This window comes from Lepidochelys kempii, chromosome 6, assembly GCF_965140285.1.
Source record: "Lepidochelys kempii isolate rLepKem1 chromosome 6, rLepKem1.hap1, whole genome shotgun sequence".
NCBI lineage: Eukaryota > Metazoa > Chordata > Testudines > Cheloniidae > Lepidochelys > Lepidochelys kempii.
Genome location: NC_136385.1, coordinates 18537384 through 18553840, shown reverse-complemented (window position 1 = coordinate 18553840; position 16457 = coordinate 18537384). Strand labels below are relative to the sequence as shown.

The 16457-nt window shown below is 45.0% G+C and overlaps 1 pseudogene; it reads left to right on the top strand.

Annotated features, from left to right (window-relative positions):
- Positions 1 to 9722: 9722 nt before the first annotated feature.
- On the top strand, positions 9723 to 14472 carry LOC140913303 (up-regulator of cell proliferation pseudogene; annotated as a pseudogene).
- Positions 14473 to 16457: the final 1985 nt, after the last annotated feature.

Below are 16457 nucleotides of genomic sequence, written 5' to 3'. Positions count from 1 at the left end.
GGTGAATTAGCTCATGATCACTGGAACCAAGGGTGTCCCCTACAACCATTTCTTCTAGGAGGTTCTCACAACTTACCAAAACCAAATCTAAAATGACATCCCCACTTGTTGGTTCAGCAACTACTTGATGAAGGAAATTAATCAGCTATCGCATCTATTAAAATCTGAGCCCTATTATTATTATTACTAGCACTTGTCCTCCAGTCTATATCTGGGAAGTTAAAGTCTCCCATGAGCACACAGTTCCCATGAGTATTTACTTCATTAAAAACATTAAAGATGTCTCTATCCATAGTGTGGAAGAAAACATGAGGTTTTCATTGTGTCCTCCACCGCTTGGGTCACCACCACTACTGCCTCTGTGTCTGTCTTTGCCTTCTCACCTCAGTCCTTCTCCTCCAGCAGAACTCCCCCTCAAACTCCCGTCTCCAGCTCTGTTGGCTCGCTCCTCTGCCGCTGCAGCCACCTACACTCCTTCCGGCCAGATGAGGGGTTTCAAAACATTCTGAAGAGTGCGCAGAAATGGGTAGAGGAGCTTCACACTGAAGCTATTTCCCCACCCATTCAAGAATACAAGAGTCACCGAAGAAGACGACATTTCGTATATGAGGCACGGGATAATCTCATAAGAGGCCCCAAACAACAATTCAAAGCTGAATTCTTTAACCGGGTGCTAGACTGTGTGATACAATCAGTTGCAGAAAGTTTCATGCCGCTCAAGGATCACAGCAGCATATTTGGGATGTTGTAGGATGTTCCCAAACTCCTCACTGTACCTGAAGAAGACCTAAACCAGCAATGCAGGGCACTAGAGACCGTGTTGACACATGATGACATGTGCGATATTGATGCAAGTGATATAGGTGATGAACTGAAAGCCCTTTTCAGATACATTCAACAGGATCAACTCCAAAGGCTGTTCTGGAATATACATGCACAAATAAGATGACCACCCGTACCATGGGCGGAGTAGAACGGAAAGAAGGCAGAATTGAGACCTTTCAAAGTTTTGGCCCAAGCAAGGGGGCACGGGGGTGTCATTTGAGCTCCGCGCCTGATAGGGTGACCAGACAGCAAATGTGAAAAATCAGGACAGGGGGTGGGGGGTAATAGGAACCCATATAAGAAAAAGACCCAAAAATCGGCACTGGCCCTATAAAGTTGGGACATCTGGTCCCCCTAATGCCTGAGGTGCCAAAATGTTGTGGGCCGGCCCTGGCAGCAGGTGCAGTGTATTGAATAAAACAAACACATACAAAACAGGATGTGATTGAAGAGAATTAGTCATTAAACAACTTATTTCTCTTCTGTTTATCTTGATGGAGGTATTAAATCAGGAATCACAGACTCTGCGAGCCCCAAAGCTGTGGGAGAAAGGTGGCATAAATCCCGAGTTGGAATTAGACTTTCAACAAAGCAGAGAGCCGGAGGAGACAGACCTTCCCCAAGACAATGTCCTCTTATCGCCCTTTGTTCTATAGTGGCAGTGAACATGGTTAGAAGAGATTGGCACTGCCAGGTGTGAATGGGGCTTGTGAGAGTGAAGTATTTTCATTGTATTCTGCAGATAATATTGCTCAGATTCAAAAGGAGATGCCGAGTTAACTCGAGCTACACCTTATGCATTGCCCTAACTCGACTCCTGTCCACACAGAAAAACCCTTAAGATGTGCTGCTTATAACTCAAGTGAGCTGGCCCCTCGGGGCACAGGCTAAAGACTAAGTTAGCACAACTCACCAGCTAACGTGATCTTTCTGTAGTATGGATGCAAGCTAGCTGCACTTGAGTGCTTCTAATTCTCCAATGCCTTCCCACTCTTCCCCCTGTGTCCCAAGAAAGGACAGACAAGTTCTCCCACCATCCACTGGGAAAGAATCCATAGAGTGGCTCAGCTCACTGCTGTGCAAAGAGCCTTGGGATGAGCTCCTAAAAGTCTTAGTGCCCCACCTGAGTGAGTGCAGTGCCAGTTTGGACCCAGCAGGACCTTTGTTTATTCACAGTGTGGCTCTTCTCATGTGAGAGAGGCTGACTCAAGCACAGTAACGGAGTGTAGAAAACTCAAGACAAAGCCTCAGCTCTTTCGGCTGACAGGGATCTATTCTACCACAGTGGTTCTCAACTGGGGGGTCTGTGGCCCTGTGGGTGACGGGTGTCACAAGCAGGCTTCAGAGGATCTGCCCAAATAAACCAGAGAGCATGGCTGGCCTTTGACTCGGAGGCTTCTCTATCAAGCCTTAAAACCCACAGATTGTGTTAATCACTCTTATTGATGGACCTGGCGATTCCACAGGCTACTGCCCACTACCTCCAACTGTAAGACAAACTTTAACTGTGACATCAGCAACATTAACACAAGCTTTCTAGAAATGTGAAGATACATGATCTATTCTTTTCGTGCGGGGGAAGTATGAAGTCAGAGTTAAGGTTTTGTGTTGCAGTTCAAGCTAAAGGCATTTTTTGTGTGTACTGTATTTCTTTATAGTGTTGCCTCTAGGCCCAAGTGGTTAGCAGTATTCGGGGCCTCTCCAGGTTGTTTCCATTAAGAGGAGAAATTGATTATAAATGTCCCATATTTCTTGGTACAATCTTGTTTACTTAAGAAGAAGGTGCACACAGCTCTGTTTCCCTGAACACAGTAGAAATGCAAACTTGCTTGTAGCCAGTCCTGTGCCCTAACAAAGGGCTTTTTCTTGGCTTCCTCCACAGCCACATTACCAAGGCTTCTCTGGGTTTCTGCTGGCTTCCTTATTCCTTTCGATAGTTATCTGCAACATAAATCCATTCCCCAGCCCCTGCATTTTTGCAATCAGTCCTAGGGTTCTCCTCAGCCTGCTTGTCTCACCTACTACTCAGGCCATGCTGGTCCATGCCTTGGGTGGTGGGTTCTGTTGTTTTTGCTCCCACTAAACCATGGGGTATTTAATTGCTCCCATATTTAGCCTAACTGAAAGGGTGCTTTGTCCACACCTGAACTTCAAAGGTGGCTATCAATGGACGGGACATATTTGACCTCCTTGTAGGAGGTGGAGAGAAGAAGAAACTGCAGTCGTAGGTGGGGAGGGAGAAAGAGCACAGATCCTAGCTCAGCTGCAAAGGCCTCCTTTGCCTTTCACAAAGATCATCAGTGATGGGGATCCCCAGTGATTGAACGAAGGATCTCTTGTACCATGGGCCAATCATCAGGGAGAGAACTCCTGACTAAGGATGCGTGACATTAATGGTGGGGGCATTTACAGAGGTTATAGCTGCCCCCACCATTCCTTCTCTCCCATGGTCCTCCCAGATATTCCTGCTCCCCCAGTCCTTCCATAGCATAGGCCAGAAGGGCCTCTCCTTGTCCCCCAGTAACCTCCCTTTGCAGCTGGGGAGGTGTCCCATCAGCACTGGCCCCTCAGAGCAGGACATCCCTGCCCGCAAGCCGCAGGAGAAGCTCTCGGAGAGCAGAACTGGCACCTGAGCTCTGGAAACCGCTTCAGGGACAAGTTTCCTCTCTCTCAATTTGACAAGGGGGCAGGAAGAAGAGGCATAAATCCCTGGAGCTGTGTCAAGAGCTGGAGGAAAGGACTGTGTGTCCATGGCTGAAGGTGGGAGGAGAATGGATGGAGATGTGGTTCTCTGCTCTCTCACACGGAACATGTCAGCCAGCACAGCTGAGCCATCGTGGGGTTCTGTTAATTTTCTGCTGTTAGATGCCTGCCCTAAATTACTGCCTCCCATCTGAATGAAGGCAAAGCAAGAGGGGCACTGTGCCCTCACCCTTGTCTGGACTTAGGGGATGTCTTCACGACCAAGCGTGGCAATGCTTTAACGTGGCTGTGTAGTCGCAGCACCAGCGCTGGAAAAGAGCTCTCCCAGTGCTGCAAAAAAACCCACCATGACCAGGGGAGTAGCTGCTAGTGCTGGGAGCATTTCCCCACCCTTGTGTCCCACCCAGCTACCAAGTGGCGGGAACTTTTACCAGCAGCGGAGGGTGGGGAACCCTGGTGGGCCAGCTTATATTCCATCTTAGTTCTGTTGAAGACTTGCCACTTTTAGGTCTGGAATCGAGTGACCAGAGAGATTGAAGTGTTCTCCAACCAGTTTTTGAATGTTATAATTCTTGACATCTGATTTGTGTCCATTTATCTTTTACGTAGAGACTGTCCAGTTTGGCCAATGTACACGGCAGAGGGGCATTGCTGGCACATGATGGCATATATCACATTGGTAGACGTGCAGATAAAGGAGCCTCTGATAGTGTGGCTGATGTGATTAGGCCCTATGATGGTGTCCCCTGGATAGATATGTGGACACAGTTGGCAACGGGCTTTGTTGCAAGGATAGGTTCCTGGGTTAGTGGTTCTGTGGTGTGGTGTGTGGTTGCTGGTGAGTATTTGCCTCAGATTGGGAGACTGTCTGTAGGCAAGGACTGGCCTGTCTCCCAAGATTTGTGAGAGTGATGGGTCGTCCCTCAGGATAGGTTGTAGATCCTTGATGATACGTTGGAGAGGTTTTAGTTGGGGGCTGAAGATGATGGCTAGTGCCGTTCTGTTATTTTCCTCATTGGGCCTGTCCTGTAGTAGGTGAAGTCTGGGTACTCTTCTGTCTCTGTCAATTTGTTTCTTTACTTCAGCAGGTGGGTATTGTAGTTGTAAGAATGCTTGGTAGAGATCTTGTAGGTGTTTGTCCCTGTCTGAGGGTTTGGAGCAAATACAGTTGTATTGTAGAGCTTGGCTGTAGACAATGGATCGTGTGGTGTGGTCTGGGTGAAAGCTGGAGGCATGTAGGTAGCGGTCAGTAGGTTTCCGGTATAGGGTGGTGTTTATGTGACCATCGCTTATTAGCACCGGAGTGTCCAGGAAGTGGATCTCTTGTGTGGACTGGTCCAGGCTGAGGTTGATGGTGGGATGGAAATTGTTGAAATCATGGTGGACTTCCTCAAGGGCTACTTTTCCATGGGTCCAGATGATGAAGATGTCATCAATATAGCGCAAGTAGAGTAGGGGCAATAGGGGACGAGAGCTGAGGAAACATTGTTCTAAGTCAGCCATAAAAATGTTTGCATACTGAGGGGCCATGTGGATACCAATAGCAGTGCCGCTGATCTGAAGGTATACATTGTCCCCAAATGTGAAATAGTTATGGGTGAGGACAAAGTCACAAAGTTCAGCCACCAGGTTGGCCGTGACATTATTGGGGATAATGTTCCTGATGGCTTGCAGTCCAGCTTCGTGTGGAATGTTGGTGTTGAGGGCTTCTACATCCATAGTGGCCAGGATGGTGTTTTCAGGAAGATCACCGATGGATTGTAGTTTCCTCAGGAAGTCAGTGGTGTCTCGAAGATAGCTGGGAGTGCTGGTAGCGTAGGGCCTGAGGAGGGAGTCTCCATAGCCAGACAATCCTGCTGTCAGGGTGCCAATGCCTCAGATGATGGGGCATCCAGGATTTCCAGTTTTATGGATCTTGGGTAGCAAATAGAATACCCCTGGTCAGGGTTCCAGGGCTGTGTCTGTGCGGATTTGTTATTGTGCTTTTTCAGGGAGTTTCTTGAGCAAATGGTGTAGTTTCTTTTGGTAACTCTCAGTGGGATCAGAGGGTAATGGCTTGTAGAAAGTGGTGTTAGAGAGCTGCCGGGCAGCCTCTTGTTCATATTCTGACCTATTCCTGATGACAACAGCACCTCCTTTGTCAGCCTTTTTGATTATGATGTCAGAGTTATTTCTGAGGCTGTGGATGGCATTGTGTTCTGCACGGCTGAGGTTATGGGGCAAGTGATGCTGCTTTTCAACAATTTCAGCCCATGCACGTCGGCGGAAGCACTCTATGTAGAAGTCCAGTCTGTTGTTTCGACCTTCAGGAGGAGTCCACCTAGAATCCTTCTTTTTGTAGTGTTGGTAGGAAGGTCTCTGTGGATTAGTATGTTGTTCAGAGGTGTGTTGGAAATATTCCTTGAGTCGGAGACGTTGAAAATAGGATTCTAGGTCACCGCAGAACTGTATCATGTTCGTGGGGGTGGAGGGGCAGAAGGAGAGGCCCCGAGATAGGACAGATTCTTCTGCTGGGTTAAGAGTATAATTGGATAGATTAACAATATTGCCGGGTGGGTTAAGGGAACCATTGCTGTGGCCCCTTGTGGCATGTAGTAGTTTAGTGTCTTTTTTCTTTTGTAGACAAGCAAAGTGTGTGTTGTAAATGGCTTGTCGAGTTTTTGTAAATTCCAGCCACGAGGAAGTTTGTGTGGAGGGTTGTTTTTTTATGAGAGTATCCAGTTTTGAGAGCTCATTCTTAATCTTTCCCTGTTTGCTGTACAGGATGTTGATCAGGTGCTTCCACAGTTTCTTTGAGAGTGTGTGGCACAAGCTGTCAGCATAGTCTGTGTGGTATATAGATTGTAATGGATTTTTTACCTTCAGTCCTTTTGGTATGATGTCCATCTGTCTGCATTTGGAAAGGAAGATGATGTCTGTCTGTATCTGTACGAGTTTTTTCATGAATTTCTGATCTTCCAGTTTTGGACAGTTATCAGCTATCTCACTCCCGTATATGTCAACATGTGATAGAATCCATTCCAAAGTTAATTTATTGCCTCTCTCTCTGATCCTCCAAACCTCTTTATGCATTGCATTGATGAGAGCCTTCTGGTTTCTTCTAAAGGAACTGAGGATCGACACCTGTCAACAAAGATCACAACACTGGCCTGTATTTCTGCTCTGTTTATTTCTTGTGGTACCATGAGTATGTTCTCCACTAGGGTCCTGGATGAAGACATTCTTCATCCACAGCCACCATTCTTAAAGGATTTATTTGATGAACCATCAGTGTACCCATGAATCTGTTTGCCTTGTGACTGATACTGTTCAATGGGCTTTTCTACAATTTTCTTTAGGGTGGCCAACTCCGTATGTTCCTTTGAGCAAGGTTCCCAAAGGGAGAGATATTTATTAAAGTAAATAGATTCATGTGGAGGGATTAGTGGGTGTACATGTTGCTTCACACACTCTACCCTCATAGCATCATCAAGTGTTTCTGTTTCTCCAGTAGCCTTTGTGCACTTCTGGAAACAAGAGGATCTTTTCAGCCTTAAGTTGGTTTTCCAGTTTCTGAACAGACCTGAACAGTGATGACATTCAGATAGGGAATGAGATAATTTCCATACCAAAATAGCTATTCTTCTCTATGATTCTCAAGTGGTTGAACATCAAAAACTCTTTTTACAAATTGCTGTTGGAGTGGATCTTACACCTCCAGTTAGTGTGTGAATTGCAGATGACTACACAACATTGATCTTGGCAAAGTTACTGAGAGCACTATGTGACCAGACAGGTAAGAGTTATGCAAGTATTGGATGAGATATTGAGCAGCATGTTGTTTTCAGTGTTCAAACATGTGAACCCCAGTTGGTACCTGCAATACATTATAGAAGAGCCAATCTCTTCTTTGCTTTGGCTGCCAACTTTTTGACCTGTGGTCCAAACATGAGTACAGTGTCAATGTCACTCTAAGGTATAGCAGATTTTTCTCAACAGCAATACCTTCTCCAGCCAGTGTGAAGATTGGACTGTAGTTGAACCTCCTATAATTATGGTAAAGTAGGTGGACTTTGTTTTTGCTGGATTGAGCTTGAATTTATGTTGCGTTGCCCATCTAGTTACGATTTCTAAGTCCTCATTCAATCCATTCTCCATATATCTTTTTCAAGACCCATGGTATGAAGTGCAACATCGTCTGCATAGGTGTATTCAAATCATTTCAGGTAGTCTGACAGACCAGAGGAGAGCAGCAAAAAAACACCAGGACTTAATACTGAGCCCTGAAGAAATCCTGGCCTCCTTGTCTTTGAAGGAGTATAACTTAATCTTAGTGGGTTTTTTTCCTGTATGGTAGGAAACCTCTTATCCAGAGGTGCATTTTACCAAACTCCCATCTCACTGCCTATTACGCCAGACTCCATTAAATGTTGCACTGAGTTTAAAACAGACTCCTGTTGATGACTGCGGTGGCTTTTTCTGGAAGCCATTGCTAAGAGGCTGCCAGAAGGCCACCAGCAAGTCTGTCATTGAGTGCAAAGGCCCATAAGCCATTTGGGTAGGTTCTACCTTTCCTTTTTTAGAAGCCACCATAGAAGCCTTGACTGTACTGTTCTTTCCATTACATTGCAAAGGAGACTGGTTAAAGATATAAGCCAATAGCTGCCTGGAAAAGAGGGATCCTTGCCGGATTTCAGAGAAACAGTAACTGGTGATTTCCATCAATTTAGGTACCTTCCTTTTTTATGCTTGAGTAATTTCTGATGTCCAACAACCTGGCTCTAGCCTTCTTCCCAAAGTGCTTTAGCTCATGGTCACAGATGGGGTCCAGCCCAGGGGAATTGCTTGGTTCAAGCTTCTCTATTGCATCTTCTCGCTCAGGTATGAGAAAGATCTCTCTGAAGCCATGGTACTGAATTCTATAGGCACATATTTAAATGATCTTCGCCTTTCTTCCTAAATACTCCATCTTGCATGTTTTTGCAATGGCTCTATCCTCATCACCATATATGAGCCTGGTCATCTTGGCATAATGTTCGAACAGCGTACTCACAGACTTTGTCATCTAATGCTTCTACACCTCTAGTGTTCAAGATATTGGTGTTATTTAAATTATACGCCTTTGTCTGTCTGTTCTCAATTTGCTTCAATATCGTCCATCAATCTTTTCCTCTGTGATGATCCAGTCTTATTAAACTAAGCCAGCCCTTTGTTCAAGCAACTATTTACAGAGCTGCAGCACTTGGAGCTTAGCATTCGAGCCATGTGCACACAGACTGACCTGCTGGTGCTTTCTCCATACTCTTCCCTCCTGCAACTTGTGACCCTCCCTCTAAGTTCCATGCTGGTTGCTACAATTTCTAGTCATCTTTCAGCCTTTGTAACATTTGCGGATCTGTCTCCTGGGTAGAATATGCTGCTAGTGTGGGCCAGTAAGCTGACTACATATTCATCCTCACTTCCTGCCCCAGTGTGATGTACTGAGAAGAAAAGTGGTGACAAGAACACCATCAGGTGGAGTAGTAAACAAGGGAGGTGGAAAGAAGGAAGAGTTTATGCATTGCCTGAAGGACTGCAACTGAGCAGAGCTGGATGAATAATTGTTTTTTTGGTTTGGTGGTGGTTCCAAAAAAAAATAAAAAAACAATATTTAGTTTGCATCAAACCAAATCTAAAATATTTTGAAATTTTTGGTGACTCAAAAAAGTTAATTTGGGGCCTGTTTCAGAGCAGGATTTCAAACTTGGCTTTCCCACATCCACTGGGCTATATGTTATGGGAGGACTGGGGGAGGGAACAGCAGCACCACCTCCTCCTTCTTCTCTGGCCATTTTATGAATGGCTGAAACCTCTCATATCAAAATTGCAATAATTTTAGGCCAACCAAAACCACATTTCTAGTTGAATACATGACCTCTCTGAAAGAATTTCCGTAGCTCTCCATAAGTGTGGCATTTCAGTTAGGATGACTGAGAGTGTGACAGTTGGGTCAAATCTGTGAAGGTTGCACCAGATAAATGGTGCTTCAGTACTCCAGCTACACGATCCCTCTAAGTGGTTGTCACTTATAAGGAGCATGCAGACCTCCATGATTTTTGTTTAATAATTGCAATTCCTTCACATTATGGCCCTAATACCAAAGTAAGAGTACTACCTGAAAACATTTTCAGTTTAACAAAGTGTTTATGTTGTATTACCTTTCTGCAGAGAGACCAAAAGCCCTTCAGTACATCAAGTCAAAGTTAGAAATGGAGAAATACAGAAGTAGGAAACTAAAGCTGAGAGATGTCCTGGAAATCACACCAGAAAGTCTAAAGAACTGCCCTCCTCAGACAACAGGAGATTTACCTTGGCATTTCCTCAGGAAGCTCATGGCTCTGAATGGGATGGCAAGAAGCACAAGCCTTGAGCACAGGGCACCCACTGATCAAACACTAACTATGGACAAAGAGGAGCTGGATATTCCTGAAGATTTTTCTTTTCTCAGTGACACAGACACCAGTGATTCCCTGCACCCCCTTGATGTTCTCTGTGCCATTCTGCTTTCCTCAGACAGTTTCCTACAGCAGGAGATCCTGTCCAAAATGTCCATGTGCCAGTTTGCCCTCCCTCTGCTGCTACCTGCCCTCGACACCCCCAAGTGCACCCTACTGCTGTGGGCCATGAGGGACATTGTGAGGAAGTGGAGGCCGCACTCCCTGGCAGAGAGCAGAGGGTTCAGAGAGGAGAGCCTGGTGCTCACGTCAATGCCAACCATTTCCTTTGTGCGGATGGGGAGCTGCAGCTTCTCCAAGTCCCACCTCCTCAATGAGGTTCTCAGCCCCTCCCAGCAGCACCACAATTTCTTTGTCCACTGGGACATGGAGTCTGGGAACGTCCCACGGGCAATCGCAGATGGGCTGGTTGAGATTTCCTGGTATTTCCCTGGTGGGATGGGGAATTCAGATCTTTTCCCAGAACCTGTCGCGGTTACAAATCTGCTTGGAGATATTGAGTTGCATTGGGTGCAGTTTAGCTTTTTAACAGAGATCTCCTCAGCAGTGTTCATAGTTACTGAGAGCATCAGTGAGAGAGAATATGCGCTGTTATCATCTCTGCAGGGATCAGCCACTAAATACTGCTTCACTTCAATAATCAGGCTGGGAAAGCCAAGGAAACGCTGGAATTCCTGAAAAAGTTAGCCTCGATGCTGAAACTGAACAAGTCACATGTGTTGTGGAAAGGAGGTACCACAAATAAGGCACAATTTGTAAAAGTTCTGCAGTCTGCAATAGCAGCCATAATGAAATCTTCTCCCAAGAGAGTGAGTATAGAAGCCATGGCTGAGACAGCACGTCAATTAGGCATCCAGGTAGATGAGGATAACAAGGAATGTCAGACCCCAAACACATATGCAAAGGAAATCACTGCACAAATCAAAGATGTGGCAAAGTACAAGAGGGAAAAGCTGAGACTCCAAGGGGAGACATGGAGAAACTTGGCTGAAGTGGAAAAAGAGCTGTGCAGAATGAGAAAGCAAGGAGACACCCCACTTGAGAAATATAAATCTCAGCTGAAAAAGAAATTAATGGATTTACATGCTCAGCAGAATAAACATGACCTTACTGATGGTTTGATTACATTTATTACTGGAATAAGACTACTACCTCCCATGGAGAAACATTACTTCCTGAAATGGATGAAGTTTGGCCTGGATCACATCACTAGGGAGAATCTTTCTAAACTATGGGATCAATATAAAGAGAAATGCAAAAACTCAAAAGATGACCCCAAAATGTTTGCAGAGTTAGACAAATTAATCTCTGCCAGTTCCTTAGGACTGCAGCATTTCATGTGTGAGTTGGGGCAGTTTTATGAAGCGCAATGCTCAATGGTTAAAGAAGGTAAAATGGCAGAAAGCCAAAGGCAATTCACCCATCTCCCAGGCATAGCAGCTGACCTCATGCTGGAAGGGTTTCCCATGGAGATCATTGATGGAGACGTTTCCAACATCTCACTGCAGTGGGTAACAGATGTTCTGAGTCAGCTTCACGCCAAGCTGGGGGGAAGGTCCAAAATCCTGGTTCTGACGGTGCTGGGAGTACAGAGCACTGGGAAATCCACCCTCCTCAACACCATGTTCGGCCTGCAGTTTGCAGTGAGCAGTGGCCGATGTACACGAGGAGCCTTCACGTTACTCATTAAAGTGGCAGAGAACTTTCAGCAGGAACTGGGCTGTGATTTCATCCTGGTGATAGACACAGAAGGCTTGAAAGCCCCCGAACTGGCCAAGCTGGAGGATAGTTATCAACATGACAATGAGCTGGCCACCCTGGTGATTGGACTGAGTGACATAACGATTCTTAACATGGCCATGGAGAATGCCACTGGAATGAAAGATGTTCTGCAAATTGTGGTCCATGCATTTCTCAGAATGGAGAAAATCGGGAAAAAAACCAACTCCCAGTTTGTGCATCAGAACGTCAGTGATGTGTCTGCACATGAACAAAACATGAGGGACAGGAAACACCTCCTGGAACAGTTGAATGAAATGACCAAAGCTGCAGCCAACATGGAAAAGAAATGCAAAGAGATGAACTTTTCTGATATTATGGATTATGATCTGGAAAAACACAATTGGTACATTCCTGCTCTGTGGCACGGAGTCCCCCCCGTGGCTCCAGTGAATTTGGGATACAGTCAAAAGGTTTATGAATTAAAGAAATATTTGTTTGAATTTCTGAAAGATTGTTCACAAGAGAGAACTCCTAATGACATTCCCCTATTTCTTGCATGGGTGAGGAGCCTGTGGAATGCTGTAAAACATGAGAACTTCATTTTCAGCTTTAGAAACAGCCTTGTTGCTGAAGCCTATAACCAGCTGTCTGTGAAGTATGCAGAGTGGGAATGGGGTTTTCGGAAGGAGATACATTTCTGGGTATCTGAAAAGGAAACTTTTATCCAAAATCAGCCACCAGATAAACTAGACACTAATGTTTCAATCAGACTAAAGAGTGAGGCACAGGAAAAACTGAGGCAAGAAGCAGAGAAGATTTTGAATCATTTACAACAGTATTTTGAAAGTGGAACAGCAAATCTGCACCTGATAGAAAAGTACAAAGAAGATTTTAGAAGAAGTGCCAATAGTCTCAGGAATGAACTGGAGAGTTATTCATTCAGCAAGTGGCAAGAAGCGATTCATATTAAAAAAGGCCAACACAAAACAGATGCTATGCTGTCAAAGTACAAGAGAAAAATTGAAGAGAAAGTGGATGGGCTTCTGAACCATTGCAGGAAAAGCAACTGCAAATTAAATAATGATGAACTGGAGAAGAAATTTGAGAACATGTGGACAGAAACATTGTCAGAATTATCACTTATTCCTTTATAGCGATGCAACATATTTGAAGATGTGGAGTTCCAGCTGAGAAGAGACCTAGCAGACAGGGGCAGTGCAGTCTGGAAGATGTTACAGGATGCCAAAAGCTTGTGTGCTTATTAAACAAAAAATTTCAAAATGAAAAAGGAATACTTAGACTTAAAAGTGTTCAGAGGTTACAAACTATAAATATCAGGTGTGAAAGAATTCTTGACACAGGAATGCTGGCATAAAACAGAGGCTTTAGCTAAATCTTTAATAGAAGAGTGCAATAGTTACACTGATGGAAAAGTAAATGGCAAAGCAGATTATGATGAAACTTATTGCAGAGAGTTGTTGCGGATGATTAACGAGTGGCTTCAGCAGGCTGATGTTCAAAACCTTCACACCACCGCCTGCTTTGCAGTTGACCTGAAGCTTCACATTTTGGGGGATGAAGCTCGTGCATTTCAGACGATGCATGAAGAATTCATTAAAGAAAATGATCCTCTGCAGCGTCTGGGGAAACTGAAACCTCAGTATCTCTCCACGTTCAAAGCTCTGTACTTAGAGAAGATGAGTGTCAGGACAGGGCCTGGAATTTCTGTGATCAGTGTCTGAGACCTGCCCTGGTGGACTATGTGAACAAGAGACTTGGGACAGAAATCGTGGATGACATTCTCAGCAGTGAACGGTCTGTTGAGTACAGCACCCGGAGATTTTTCCAATTCTTTGTTCTGAAGCAGCTGTTGGAAGAAAATGACTTTAACACTTATGTGCAATACACAAGGAATTATGTAGATTTTATCAAAACCTGGATACAGAGACACTTGTTAATGCTCTACAAAGAGAAGGCGAGATTGGGAGATTTGGAGAAAAGGATTTTCTCCCCAATAATTAATAAATTCAGCCATGTTCTGAAATACTCCAAAGGTGAGAGGACTAAGACAGTCTCTGCCTTTTTAGACAATTTGTGTGAAAAGCTGCAGCAGGATCTAGTCATTCCCAGGGATAGCTTAGAAGTGACAATGTTTAAAAATACAGCAAGTGCAGACCAATTTTCAGCTTTTATAGAACAGTTTATTCCTGATCTGGAAAAACAAATTTTATCCACTTTTGAAAATCTGGAAATTCAGTCAAAACTCTCAAAACTTGCAATGAAGCCTCAGGATGAAATCTTCAAGCGAGTGTTTGGCTGTGGGAAGCAGTGTCCGTTCTTTAAAGTCCCCTGTGAAGCAGGAGCTCCTGCGCATAACGAGCATTTTGCTTCAGTGCACCTACCTGAAGGATTAGGGGCATATCGGTGGAATAAAACAAGAGTACTTGTCTCTGATATATGCTCCTCTTCTGTGGATTCAAATAAAACATTCAGATGTTTGGAGACAAAAGGGGAGTTTCATCCTTACAAAGATTATGGCAAATTTTTTCCAGACTGTTTTATCCAGCCAGATCCCAGCATCACAGCTTCCGATTTCTGGAAGTTTGTTTTCAAGGAATTCAATCACCAGTTTGCTAAGGAGTTTGATGCTCTCCCTGCCGATCTCCCTGAGGACTGGGGTGAAATAACCAAAGAACAGGCACTGGAGAGCCTAAAGGAAGCCTTTACATTGAAATCAAAAACAGGCTGAGAAACTCTTTTGTGAATGGAGAATTACAGAAGTTAATTCCCTTAAATGTAATGGTGATTCTTTTTTAATAGAATTTTTTGCCTCTGTTTTCACTAACAAGGTCAGCTCCCAGACTGCTGCGCTGGGCATCACAAAATGCGGAAGAGATGGCCAGCCCTCTGTGGAGATAGAGGCGGTTAGGGACTATTTAGAAAAGCTGGACGTGCACAAGTCCATGGGGCCGGACGAGTTGCATCCGAGAGTGCTGAAGGAATTGGCGGCTGTGATTGCAGAGCCACTGGCCATTATATTTGAAAACTCGTGGCGAACCGGGGAAGTCCCGGATGACTGGAAAAAGGCTAATGTAGTGCCAATCTTTAAAAAAGGGAAGAAGGAAGATCCTGGGAACTACAGGCCAGTCAGCCTCACCTCAGTCCCTGGAAAAATCATGGAGCAGGTCCTCAAAGAATCAATCCTGAAGCACTTGCATGAGAGGAAAGTGATCAGGAACAGCCAGCATGGATTCACCAAGGGAAGGTCATGCCTGACTAATCTAATCGCCTTTTATGATGAGATTACTGGTTCTGTGGATGAAGGGAAAGCAGTGGATGTATTGTTTCTTGACTTTAGCAAAGCTTTTGACACGGTCTCCCATAGTATTCTTGTCAGCAAGTTAAGGAAGTATGGGCTGGATGAATGCACTATAAGGTGGGTAGAAAGCTGGCTAAATTGTCGGGCTCAACGGGTAGTGATCAATGGCTCCATGTCTAGTTGGCAGCCGGTATCAAGTGGAGTGCCCCAAGGGTCGGTCCTGGGGCCGGTTTTATTCAATATCTTCATAAATGATCTGGAGGATGGTGTGGATTGCACTCTCAGCAAATTTGCGGATGATACTAAACTGGGAGGAGTGGTAGATACGCTGGAGGGGAGGGATAGGATACAGAAGGACCTAGACCAATTGGAAGATTGGGCCAAAAGGAATCTGATGAGGTTCAATAAGGATAAGTGCAGGGTCCTGCACTTAGGACGGAAGAACCGAATGCACAGCTACAGACTAGGGACCGAATGGCTAGGCAGCAGTTCTGCAGAAAAGGACCTAGGGGTGACAGTGGACGAGAAGCTGGATATGAGTCAGCAGTGTGCCCTTGTTGCCAAGAAGGCCAATGGCATTTTGGGATGTATAAGTAGGGGCATAGCGAGCAGATCGAGGGACGTGATCGTTCCCCTCTATTCGACATTGGTGAGGCCTCATCTGGAGTACTGTGTGCAGTTTTGGGCCCCACACTTCAAGAAGGATGTGGATAAATTGGAGAGAGTCCAGCGAAGGGCAACAAAAATGATTAGGGGTCTGGAACACATGAGTTATGAGGAGAGGCTGAGGGAGCTGGGATTGTTTAGCCTGCAGAAGAGAAGAATGAGGGGGGATTTGATAGCTGCTTTCAACTACCTGAAAGGGGGTTCCAAAGAGGATGGCTCTAGACTGTTCTCAATGGTAGCAGATGACAGAACGAGGAGTAATGGTCTCAAGTTGCAGTGGGGGAGGTTTAGATTGGATATTAGGAAAAACTTTTTCACTAAGAGGGTGGTGAAACACTGGAATGCGTTACCTAGGGAGGTGGTAGAATCTCCTTCCTTAGAGGTTTTTAAGGTCAGGCTTGACAAAGCCCTGGCTGGGATGATTTAACTGGGAATTGGTCCTGCTTTGAGCAGGGGGTTGGACTAGATGACCTTCTGGGGTCCCTTCCAACCCTGATATTCTATGATTCTATGATTCTATGATTCTAATATCAGACACAGGTTGCAGCTTCCAAACAGATAAAGAAACAATGCTATTTCACGTTTCACATCACATCACATTTCACATCACATATCGATGTATGGCAAAATTAAAGAAGGAGGGAAAGACCCAGATGTGGAGATTCTGCACCTCTGTCTTCAGGAGCAAATTGCCAAAATCCCAATTTGTCCTCACCACTGCATTTTGCTGATACAGTGGTACCATCCAG